Source organism: Ambystoma mexicanum, chromosome 8 (genome assembly GCF_040938575.1).
Source record: "Ambystoma mexicanum isolate Mex_15411 chromosome 8, UKY_AmexF1_1, whole genome shotgun sequence".
In the NCBI taxonomy this organism is placed as follows: Eukaryota; Metazoa; Chordata; class Amphibia; order Caudata; family Ambystomatidae; genus Ambystoma; species Ambystoma mexicanum.
In genome coordinates, this window is record NC_090929.1 from 944,713,804 (window position 1) to 944,726,742 (window position 12,939).

At 54.3% G+C, this 12,939-nt stretch overlaps 1 protein-coding gene across 1 annotated transcript in view; it reads right to left on the bottom strand.

The window, feature by feature from the left end:
* The window catches only part of LOC138472587 (tyrosine-protein kinase STYK1-like), a 567,235-nt gene that overhangs the window by 100,636 nt on the left and 453,660 nt on the right, over nucleotides 1-12,939 (bottom strand). The window lies entirely within an intron of this gene.

The window sequence follows — 12,939 nt, forward strand, 5'->3', positions numbered from 1 at the left end:
GTCCAGAGCAAGGTCAGTTTTTGACCACTGTTATGAGTTTACCAGAGTCTCCTTTTTAATCTGTTTGTTTGTTAGTATCTTAATATTTTAACACTTCATTGCACTATACACTGCACCCAAACAATATATATGGTGTTATAACCATTAATCCCCTCCATTCTCCACAGGGGTCCCCATACCTTGGCTCCATGAAGAAGGCTGTGACCCACTGTTTAGCCGAAACGTCCAGGGACCCTGCTACCTTCGGTTGTTAGGTCCCCCCTCCCCTTTTACAATCGTGGGTTCGATTCAGGTCAAGGACGTCGATCCACTTTGGTCACCCTCTAGCCTGGCTTTTGTCAGACCTATCCAAGGTTTTGTGTTTAGAGCAGTAAATGTTCATGTTGTTTCTATGCGTTTGAGATAAATGTGTAACGTACCTGGCATTACTTTTAGGTGAACTAAGAGAAGAACAAGTAATGTACTTAAAAGCAAAAATTGGAGCCTGTATATGTGTCTTTCGCTTTGAAATGTCATTATACGGTATTCTTATGTATTCACTCACCCAGGTCTGTTATACATGTGCTGAAAAAGTTTCCAATGCAGCATTCATCTGGCAATGCGGAAAAATTGTATAATTATTTAAATGCAATGTCTGCCTTGTCTATTGGAATTCATAATCCAGTTTTTGTTTAAGGACTGAGAAGAGATAATAAAAAACTATTCTCAGATTCTATTTAATTTAACTTACATGAGTGCGTGTATTTCCTCTCCTTTGTCCTTATACCCATCCTGTGGATATGCATAAATTATGCTACAATATAGGAGCAGATACTCCTCAAATTTCTTTTGCATATAACTAAATTGCAATTAGCTTTAACTCCTTAGACAGGACTCCCCCTCTTGTATACTGAGTGGGAGCAAGACATGACTGCCAATTCCGAACGGCAGGGGGCAGCAATGGAGAACATCGCTGAGAGCATGGAGCGTGTGGCCCGATCTGTGCTCCCCCCTGCTAGGCAGGTGCTTCTCCAGCAGCAGGCGGCACGGTCCACGGCCCGCTCGCTCAGGCTGGGCATGGCGGCCTCAGACAGGGCACGCCAGGCTGAAATGTCGTCTCTGCGTCAAGCAATTGCTGCTCACGCAGATGCGCACATGGATGCCCTGAGGGAGGAGTATGCTTCCCTCAGATCCACTCTGGGTGTCCTTATGATGTCCCAGAGGCAGCAGGCAGAGGAGAGGTTTGCACAGCTTGAGCGTACCATCTCGGCTGAGCTACAGGCTTGCCGGGAGGTGCAGCGGTTGTCCAGCCAGGCCTTGCAGGAGGAACTCCGTGTTACACGTGCTACCTTGCAAGAGGAAGCACGTGTATCACGTGAGGTTCTGCATGCAGACCTATGTAACATCGCCACACAGAACCAGGCTCACCCGTCCGGCAGACTTGCTGCCGACGAGGAGCAAGCTGCGGCTAGGCGTGGCCAGGCTACTGTGCCATGTCCTCCTTTACAGGATGAGCCAGACTCGGACGACCATCTATCTCCCACATAGGTCGTGCTGTGCAGGCGTTGAGCCCATGGAGGATTTTTTTTTTGGCTCAGCATCATCGCATGTGGATGTTGAGCAGCACCCTGTGCCTCCCCCCTCCTGGGTGCCTCCCCTCCCCCCCGGGTCGTATGTGGCCATTTTTGATTTTTCTTTTAGTTTAGTTAGTTAAGTTTCTGTTTGATAGTTAGTTTAAATAGGTAATGTAGGTTTTCCATAGTTAGTGTAATTAGTTAATAGTTGAGTTAGTTTAAAATTGCTAGTCTATTGTGCTTTCATGTGACGGTGCGGTGCTTTGTGGCTTTTGAAGGCATCCACTGTCTGTTCCAGCTGGGCCCTTCATGGTTGTCTTGTGTATGTGTTTGCTGCTTGGGGTCCTTGACTCACATATGCCACTCCTGCCTCCCTTATCCATGGGCTCGCAAGGATGGTTCGGTGTTACAGAATATTACACAAGGGCTTTGGACTGTCATATCTGTGGCATGTCTGGTGCTGTGTGACTTGTGTTGACACCCCTAGTGGGGATGATTTAGGTGTCATTGTCCACTGTTCAGCTTTTGCTAGATGGGGTGTGTCATGATTAATGTGGACATTGATTGCTATGCATTGTGTAGTATGTTTCATATCTTTCCTGTACACGTGCTTGTTGCAATTCATGCTGTAGATAGTGTTCCACACTTTGGAGGTGAAAGACGGACTGATGGTGTGATTTGTGATGTGACTCTCTGACATGGTCAAGTAATGAGATGCCTGATGAGACACACACAGATGACTTTGAAGCATTAATCATGTGTTTCATGCCCTTTCTGCAGGGGGATGAGCCTCCAGAGCACCTTTGCCAGCAGACATGGCCCATTGGACGACGGAATTCTGGACCCGTTTGTTGGTGCCCACATGCACATGTGTGCACAAGCACAGGCACAGTGATTGCAGACCCACATCCTAGAACTGCTGACATGTTCCAAGGAACTCCAGGCAAGGTGAGCATCACAGGGGGGCCACGACACAGCAAAGCTTGCACCAGGCGAGTTGCACATGCAGGCTTAGTCACAGCACTGAGGGTGAGCTTAGACGAATATTGGTGTTGAAGCACACAATGCAGCTCAGTTGTGTTTGTGGACTGATGGCTGTTGATAGTAGGGTTGTCTGGGACACATGCAGGGGCAGTGGCACATACCCTCCGGTACACCAAGGTCCATTGAGGCACTTGTATCAACCATGTAGCCTTCCGACACATGGAAAGGGGCAGCTCACAGGGACATACAGCAAGGGACATACTTGGGTGCAGTGCATGTCTTTTCCACGTACTTCATGATAAATGCACTGCCAACTTTGTTTCGGTCATGGTGGTACGCAACTTGCTCTGTAGTCATGGCTTGCTATATGGGTCTGTCTGCTTACCCAGGGAACATTGCATGTTGTGTGAATTGTGACACATTGGTGTTCCATTTGCCACGCACCCACCAGCGGCTGACTTACTGCATTGACTGTGTATGACCCGTCACAGGGGTGATGTTATATATGGGTACGAAGCATCAAGCACAGATTGTCTGTTTGTAGAGTAGTTTGTTGCTATGGGGCATGTTTGGTGTTGTGTTTTTGTGTAATTGCCACGTACAGGTTGTTGACTGTGGCTCTCTTTGCAGCATTGCAGTGCTCCTGTAACCGGACCTGAGAGTGCGCAGGCAGGAGGCCAGCACTCAAAACCAGAGCTAAGTGTCTTGTTGTTTTTCTTTCGAACTGCTCTGCATAGGCTTGCTGGGGAGTGTACTGATGCATGGATGTATGTGTGGTTCAATTTGGTATGTTTTTTCTCCCTAATCACCCGTGATCCTATGCAATTTTGAAACCTGTACCCTCTACCCGGTGTTCCTGCTTCCCGTGCCTATCCAAGCAACGTTCCCTGACCCTCTTTCCCCACTGGGGTTGCGGATGCCTGTGTAAGCCCCGAACTTGCAGGCGCCAAAACCCTAGAGGGGGTGGTTGGTTCGTACCACTCCTGAGCCTGGACTACAGAAGGCCATGACAATGATGTCCAAGTTTGTTTGGATTGTGTATGTGTTCATGCAGGTTGTACATTTTCGTGCATTCCCTAGTTTCATGTGTCATTCCTCCTCCCCTCTCCTGCCACTCATTCCAGTCATCCAGTGTGTCAACACCTGTCCCGACTACATATCCCTGAACCTCATTCCCCACCAGGGTCTCAGGGGCCTGTGTGAGTTTGACCTTGCAGGCACCCGGGACATGGTGGGGGTGGTTGTTTCGTGACACTCCCGCGCCTGTACAGGGGACCTTTGACAGTACACATCCATTCATGGTGCATCATCCTATGTCATGTACCACACATGTCTCACATCCTGTCGTGACATTGTTTTGCTGTGCTACCTTGGTTGTTGCATCATTGTGGTAGTACTTGGCCTTTGTGAGGTACTGCTACGTCAAGTCATCTACTGGAGGGTGTTCGGGTTCGTTTTTATGCCTTGGATTTTGTGATTTTGGAAATGAGTGTGGATTCTGAGGGTTCAGGCATCTTTTTACACACAAGATGGGAGATGGTGACGAAGGGTAAAGGTCATCCTGTGGCCAGGTGGAATTGAGGTTTGGAGGCTCCATGACCCAGGTGCAGTTGTTCAGTGGGTCATGGTCATTTGTGAGGGAGGGGGGGGTTGTTGTTGATAGTTGCCTTGCCCTGCAGTGTGATGGGAACTCTGACATAGTAATGGTGGTATCCTATGTACATGTTGTGTTCTGCTGATCAATGCCTGTTCATGTGTTGTGTTTTCCTTTCAGGTGCGGGTATAGTTGTGGTTTGACATGCTGGGGTGTACACATGGTGGATGTTCACATGTGATGTGTAGGGAACACTGATGGTCACTTGAGTGCACATGCATATGTGGAGTGCATGTCCTTGCAGAACCACACACTTGCACTCGGAGGCACTACATGTACTCCCACCCTTGCATATCCACGTGTACACTGTTTGCCTTCTGGTGCCCACTGTGTCCCAGCAGCACATGTTCTGTGACCGATTATGGATCCAGTACATGCCTAATTTGATGTTTGATGTGGTCTGTTACTTAGATGTGATGCTCAGGGTGTGCATCACACACAATGGCTGTTCACTGTGCTGTGCGCTGAGCAGTGTGATGCAGGAGTAGGACACTGCACACATGAGCTGCAGTGTTGATTTTGCAATGCATAATGTGCATGTAGACAGGCATTCATTGTGATGTTACGTCTACGACTGTTGTAATGCATTTGGAAATTACTTATTTTGGGTGGGAGATTTTGTTGGTCTGACATTTCATCTGATTCCGGGTCAGGCATCATTGTCCGATGCCACTGTACATTTAGGACATGGCAATGTGTACCTTATCTTTACTGCGTTGGTGTATGGGTATTGCTTGCCATGTCATGTTGATGTTTGGGAGGGTTTGAGTGACATGACAGTGATGGCCATGGCCTGTTTTGCAGGTGTGTGTGATGCACACCTTGCATGTCCGGGTCATCCGCTTCTCAGAGCAACTAGCTGGGGGTAGATTTCTCTCTGCAGCAGGGCCCTCCCCCTGGAACAGACTTCCGGCCTGACTTGAACTTGAGGGGAACCATCTCCAGTTCTGGAAGCACCTCAAGACCTTCCTCTTTGCTTCTGCTTACTCTCTGCCTCTCCCTTGCAGAATTCTTCACTGGAACTGCACAGGAGCTGCAACTGGGCTACTCTCACCGACCTCGGTCCCTGGCCCAGCCACTCTCCACTTGCACTGCCTCCCTGGCAACCCCTGCACTGCAGTACTGTCTCTCTATCCCTACAGCCCTCCCTTCCCAGCACTTGTCTGCACTTACCTTTGTAGTTGCCACCAGGCGACCTATGTATTATTTTTTTGGGCTACTTCCCCTGTACTGGACTCCCCCCCACCCTTCCCCTTGCACTTTTCCCATTCCCCCTACCCCTGCACTTGCACGATCTCAATGACACCTGGCCTAGTAGTACCGTTCTCTGTGTTCCCTTGTTCCCCCCTCCCTGCCTCATTGTGCCTTGGAATACTTGTGTATGGCCCATATCATGTGATATGTCATATGTGTGCCTTTTGGTCACACAGGATAGCTTGTGTTTAAGTAGCTAGGGATGCAGACGATGTGGCACTTCCATGGCAACTATCTCAGGGTGGTAGGGTTGTGACAGTTGACTGTCTCTTTGTCATCATCGATTGTCACCTGGTATGTGCCAGGCCTGTGTGCACTCCGCAGGGGTGGGAGTTTAGGTGAAAAATGTGGCCACAAGCTGGGTCTGGGCTTCCTCGCCACGTGCCCTGTCCCCTCCCATGGGCAGCGCCTGTGCCTGTGGTTGGGGATGTGGGGGCACCACCATGTCCACCGGGACGCCCTGCCGTGTTGCAACATTGTGCAGGACACATGCTGCCACAATGATCCTGCACACTACTGGTGGTGCATAGAGTAGTTGCCCACCAGAGCGGTCAAGGGAGCGGAAACGTGACTTGAGCACTCCGAATGTGCGCTCCACTATGCCCCTGGTTGCAATATGGGCGGCGTTGTATCTTACCTGGGGTGGTGTGGTGGGGTTCCGGATTGGCGTCATCATGTGGTTGCTCAGAGGGTAGGCACTGTCCCCTGGGGAGGTGATAATAGTTGAGATTATTAGGGTTTGGATATTTGTCTGTGTGTGACTTGCATGCATGTGCAAGGGCATTTGTACTGACCTAGGAGCCATGTGTCGCCATGCTGCCCAGCTTCCAGGGCCCGGCTCAGGGCAGACATTCTGTATATGAAACTGTCATGGGTGGAGCCAGGGTAGTTTGCATAGACAGAGGTGATGATTCCCTTTGCATCACATACCACCTGTACATAGATGGAATGCCAGTGCTTGCGGTTTCGGTAGATGTGCTCAATGGCCCTAGGTGGATGTAGGGCCACATGGGTGCAATCTATGGCACCGAGCACTTTGGGGAAGTGTGCCACCCTGAAAAAATCCAGGACAACGGCCTGCCTTTCTGCGGGTGTTCTGGGCATGTATATGTGCCTGCGGACTGAGGGGCGCGCTGTCATGATTGCCAGTACCTGGTGTAGGCAGCGTGACTGCGTGGCCTGTGAGACCCCTCCCACTATGGCAGTGGTCCGCTGAAATGACCCAGTGGCCAGAAAATGCAGGACATTGAGCAGCTTCTCCAAGGGGCTCAATGCTTGGGAGCAAAGGGTGGGGGATGTGAGATCATCTTCCCACTCCCTGACCAGGTCTAGGATGATATGGGGTGGAAACCTATACCTGCCGTAGACCTGGTCGCCAGGCATCCCAAAAAGACTTGTCCGTGGTGTGAAAATGCGTGCCCTGGCTATTCTCCTCCTCCTGCGGTGTCCCACAATCAGTGCAGCGACAAATGGGGCATTCATCGTAGCTGTATATACGCGTTTGTTGTTTGCGCGCACTTTTATGCTGTGCGCGTGTACGCCTCCGCCTGCCTTCGTGTGGGCAGACGCGTTGACGCCTGTGCACGTCTTTTGCCGTGCGCGGGTTTCCCGTATTCGGATACGTGGTAAGACTGTAGGTCCGAGTGTCATCGCGTGTGATCTGAGGGGAGTGAGCGTACACGCGATTGGCCTGGGTACGTGTGTTTCAGGGTGCGCGGGAAGTTCCACACGCGATTAGCCTGGGTACGTGTGTTCCGGGGTGCCAGGAACTTTCACACGCGATTGGTGGAAATCCACGTGTGTTCTGTCATCACGTGCAATGAGGGAAACACCTGCGCGCTTCACGTCACAGACGCGCTCACGCGCTAAGGGCCTTTGGTCCAATGAAATCGCATATGCGTGCTGCCGTGCATACGCGCTAAGGGCCTTTCCTCGTATTACACGAGGACGTGCAGTTTTCCACGCGCGCTTACGCGCATGGGCCGTTTCTTCGTATTACACGCGGACGTGCAGTTTTCCACGCGCGGTGAAATGCCCATGCACGTCTGTACGCATCACGTCACAGGGGCGCTTGAGGGGCCTTCTGTCCAATGAAAATGCGTATGCGTGCAGACGCGCTTACGCGCTAAGGCCCTTTCCTCGAATTACACGCTGACGTGCAGATTTTTCACGTGCCGAATCACTCCGTATCAAGCTGGCCACGCGTAAGCACACGGAAGACCACGCTCCTGCCCAGAAGGCCGAACTACTGCCCCCCAGAGCCCCGAGCACGCTCCCACCTGCCATCTGCTGCTGCCTGACTGCCTGCTGCCCACGTGCCCTGCCATTTGCTGCCTGCACATCAGCCAGGGGTGCTGTTGCTGTGACCACCCCTGCTGGAACCAAAGACTCCCGACTGGGATTCCATCGCTCCACAGCCCAGCCCCAGGACCAAGTTGCCCACCCACTCCTGCCTCTGGGGTTGTCATGTCGGGGCAAACACCATCTGAGACCACTGACAACCCCCGGCCAGAGAGGCAGAGGGGCACCAGCTTCACTGCCACCGAAGTTGGTGTCCTGGTGGAGCAAGTCCTGGGGCAGTATGATGCCCTCTTCGGAAGTTGCCGCGCTGAGAAGGAAGGATGGACTCGGATCTGGACTGACATCGTGACTGCCATCAATGCGGAGGGGGTGGCAGTCCGCGACTTACAACATGTCAAGAAGCGCTGGGAGGACTTCAGGTCCAGGACCCTGAACAAGGCCTGGCGCCTCTTGAAGGCAGCGGATGCCAAGGGGCGCCGGGGCCACTTGTCGGAAGAACAGATGAGGGTCCTGGAACGCATATCCCCAGCGCTCCACGTCCAGGTCCTAGAGAGGTAGACCCGTCTGGAGTCGAGCGGTGAGTGTACATGCATCCTGATTGTGAGCAGTGCGTGTGGTGATTATTCAGTAGTGTGCAGGTTGCACATCTGTTTGTATGGGGTCGAGTATGGGTGGGGGTGTACAGGGCCGTGGGGCTGACACATGCGAGGGCTGGAATGTGTGAGACATGGATGGTGCTTGTGTGTGTAGGCTTGCATGCCAAATGCAGTTGTGTGGGCACACATGTTTGGATGAATGTGTATGTAAGTAGACATGTCCGTGATGTCACGCATGTATGTTGTTTTCGGCTGCATGTATCAGCACTGTGTACATGTGCATGTGTGTGTATTTGACAAGGGTGCAACAGCGATGCAACATGGATGCATGTGACAGCGGTATGTGGAAGCCTGATTGGCAGATGTGACATGGATGCCCGTCTGAACACTGCAACACTTGGCAGAGGTGTACACATGCATGCAAGTGTGGTGGTGTGTGTACATGTGTGGTGCACTTCCTGTGTTGCATGTGATGTCTGGCTCACCTTTGGCTGCTCATGCTGTTGTATGTGTATGGATGGTGGTGGCAGTTGCGATATGGCTGTGGTATGGCTCATGTGTGCGAGTTGTAATGACATGTGTGTTGGGGATTGTGATGACATGTCTGAGGTTTGCCAATGCCACTCATGTACAACTGTCATGTGTGTATGTGTCCATTGTACAGTGCCCTGATGCCTGTGTTTTGTTTCTCCCTGTCTGCAGCGTCAACTGATGAAGAGGGCGGAGAAGGTGCTGTGGAGCACAGTGGCGGGGATCCCACCGCCAGCCGGAGACGCAAGGCCCGGCTCCCCTCCCATGTTGTGATCTCGTCGGGGAGTGAGGAGTCCGGTGCCGCGTCCCAGGCCGCAGCTGCCGGGGGGAGGTCCAAGAGGCGGAGGTTGGAGTTGGACTCCTCGGCAGCAGAAGGGGCAGCTGGGACCCCACAGGGCCCAACAGGGGAAGATGGCACGGAGTCATCCAGGTTGGTGGGGGGTTTGGTGGAGGAGGAGGCCGTGCAAGCACCAGAGACGGGGTCTGGAGGTGGGGATCCCACTTGTGATAGTGGTGCAGTCAGGACCAGGGACAGGAGGCAGCACAGGCCGCCGCGGAGGTGCCTGTGTGCAATCCTGTCCCTGATCCTGTCCCTGCATCATCTTGCACCAGCAGGGATGCCTACGTCCAGACCCGTTTTCAGGCAGGGGATGAGCTCACATCAACTGGCCTTCCTCTGCCTGCGGACGTGGCTATCCAGGTCTGGGTTGAGTCTGTCCTGGCTGGTGTGGCGTTGCGTCAACGGGCCATGCGAGGTGACCTGCAGTCTTTTCATGAAGAGACTGCACGTCATCTAGAATGGCTCGTTGACCACGTCAGCCTGCTGGGACAGGTCACCCAGGCCGGATTCCTCCGTCTGATGGGGCTTGCTACGACCCCCTCCTCAACTGGACCCCCTACGTGCCAGTCGTCCTCCGTGCCATCTTCCCCCATCAGTCACCTGGGTGCCCTGTGGAGCTGCCTCTGACGGTGCGGCCAGGCTGGTGGAGGAGGCATCCCTGCCACAGTCGGGAGTCGGACGTCCAGCAGGAGTGGCCACATCTACGACTGCACCCCAGCCGGCGGAGGATTTGCAGGCAGCAGGAGGCAGTGTACGGGCAGAGGCACAGCAGCAGCAGCAACGTGGTGGGAGCCATGAAGGCTCGGGGCCTTCAACATCGGAGGGGCAGGCATCGGCCGGGGGGCAGGAGGACCCAGGACAGAGAGTGTCTTAAGTGGGGCAGCGGTTGGGCCACGCCATAGATGCGAAGCGGCAGCGGGCAGAAGAGGCACGGCTCACAATGGTCAGGGCGGAGAACTCCATGCGGAGGGCCCTGAGGCGGGCCGAGTGCCTCGAGGCAATCCGCAGGGGTTTGGAGGTGGAGACGTCGACGTCCCTGCGGACCCTCGGGGACATGGAGGAGGACCGCCTCCGGGACATTGAGGAGGAGTTCGATGATGCCCTGGCCCGGGACATCCACAAGTGAGCTGTGAAACTAGCCCGCTGCCCTTGTACATAGTTATGTAGGTAGTGTTAGGTTTCATTGTTGTTTTGATTTTATTTGGACGTTTTGGACATTGGCCACATTTTTGTATATAGTTTATTTTATTAGTTAGTGTAGTTAGATAGGTTTCCTTTCTTTTGTTGGGATAATGGACCCTGGCTTGTTCCCATGTACATAGTTCACTGTTGGATTGTATTTTTTTTCCACTTTTTAACCATGGAGCAATGGCTTTATTTTTTATTTCCCATTGGATTTTGTTTTGTGGACATTGACTTTGGAGAACATTACTTTGGAATTTTATTTTTGGTTTTGCTTTTTTTCACGGACATGCTTCTTTTAATTTTTGTACATTCACATTTCTGTTTATTCATTTTTTATTCTATTTATGTTTCCTTTAATACATATTTTTTTTGGTGAACTTCAATGTGTGGTATCTCATTGGTTTCATGCATTTCATGATATGTGTTTTGAGATTCACTGACACCCATTGGGTGTATGTGAGGGAGATGTGTTTGTTTCGGAACTTGCAATTGGTGTTCTGTGATGTAATTGCAAATTATGAGTGGGTGGATGCAATACTCGGGTGGGTGTTTTGCATTTGGAGGCTGACCATAGGGACCAGGGATCTAGATTGTGATGACATGTTGGCTGGGGAACATGAGTTGCACATGGGTGGGGGCCTGCTGGCAGGTGCCCCACAGTGCTGGGGGGTGGGGGTGGTGGGAGACATGGGTGGGGGCCTGGTGGAGGCTGCCCCTGGTGGCTGGGGGGTGGGGGTGGTGGGGAACATGAGTTGGACATGGGTGGGGGCCTGCTGGCAGGTGCCCCACAGTGCTGGGGGGTGGGGGTGGTGGGAGACATGGGTGGGGGCCTGGTGGGTGGAGGCTGCCCCTGCACTGCTGGGGGGGTGGGGGTGGTGGGAGACATGGGTGGGGGCCTGGTGGAGGCTGCCCCTGGTGACTGGGGGCGTGGGGGTGCTGGGAGACCTGGATGGGGGCCTGGTGGTGGGTGCCCCTGGTGGCTGGGGGGTGGGGGTGGTGGGAGACATGGGTGGGGGCCTGGTGGTGGGTGCCCCTGCACTGCTGGGGGTGGGGGTGCTGGGGAACATGAGTTGGACATGGGTGGGGGCCTGCTGGCAGGTGCCCCACAGTGCTGGGGGGTGGGGGTGGTGGGGAACATGAGTTGGACATGGGTGGGGGCCTGCTGGCAGGTGCCCCACAGTGCTGGGGGTAGGGGTGCTGGGGAACAAGAGTTGGACATGGGTGGGGGCCTGCTGGCGGGTGCCCCACAGTGCTGGGGGGTGGGGGTGGTGGGAGACATGGGTGGGGGCCTGGTCGAGGCTGCCCCTGGTGGCTGGGGGGTGGGGGTGGTGGGGAACATGAGTTGGACATGGGTGGGGGCCTGCTGGCAGGTGGCCCACAGTGCTGGGGGTTGGGGGGTGGGAGACATAGGTGGGGGCCTGGTGGAGGCTGCCCCTGGTGGCTGGGGGGTGGGGGTGGTGGGGAACATGAGTTGGACATGGGTGGGGGCCTGCTGGCAGGTGCCCCACAGTGCTGGGGGGTGGGGGTGGTGGGAGACATGGGTGGGGGCCTGGTGGAGGCTGCCCCTGGTGGCTGGGGGGTGGGGGTGGTGGGAGACATGGGTGGGGGCCTGGTGGAGGCTGCCCCTGATGGCTCGGGGGTGGGGGTGGTGGGGAACATGAGTTGGACATGGATGGGGGCCTGCTGGCAGGTGCCCCATAGTGCTGGGGGGTGGGGGTGGTGGGAGACATGGGTGGGGGCCTGGTGGAGGCTGCCCCTGGTGGCTGGGGGGTGGGGGTGGTGGGAGACATGGGTGGGGGCCTGGTGGAGGCTGCCCCTGGGGGGTGGGGGTGGTGGGAGACAAGGGTGGGGGCCTGGTGGAGGCTGCCCCTGGTGGCTGGGGGTGCAGGGGGACATGCTTTGGTGGGCAGTAGTGCAAGTTGACATGTGGGTTGGCTGGTGGGCCTGGCCATGGTGGATGGGGTGCCTGCAGGACATGTGCTGGGTAGGCCCCTGTGGTGTGAGCCACCTGCAGGGGCCGTGAAGGGTGTAGAGGGAACTCCTGGGAGGACCCACACGTGCAATTCACGTGTGCTGCTACCCGCGCACCCCTGTAATACACGTACCCTGATGAGATTGCGTGTGGAACTTCCCGCGCACCCCTGTAATACACGTACCCTGATGGAATTGCGTGTGGAACTTCCCGCGCACCCCTGGAATAAACGTACCCTGCTGATGTTGCGTGGGATACTTCCCCCGCACCCTGAAATACACGTACCCTGATGAGATCGCGTGTGTGACTTCCTGCGCACCCCCGAAATACACGTACCCCGCTCAATCGCGTGTGTAACTTCCCGCGCACCCCCGAAATACATGTACCTCGCTCAATCGCGTGTGTAACTTCCCGCGCACCCCCAAAATACACGTACCCCTCTCAATCGTGTATCTAACTTCCCGCGCACCCCCGAAATACACGTACCCCTCTCAATCGCGTATCTAACTTCCCGCGCACCCCCGAAATACACGTACCCCGCTCAATCGCGTATCTAACTTCCTGCGCAC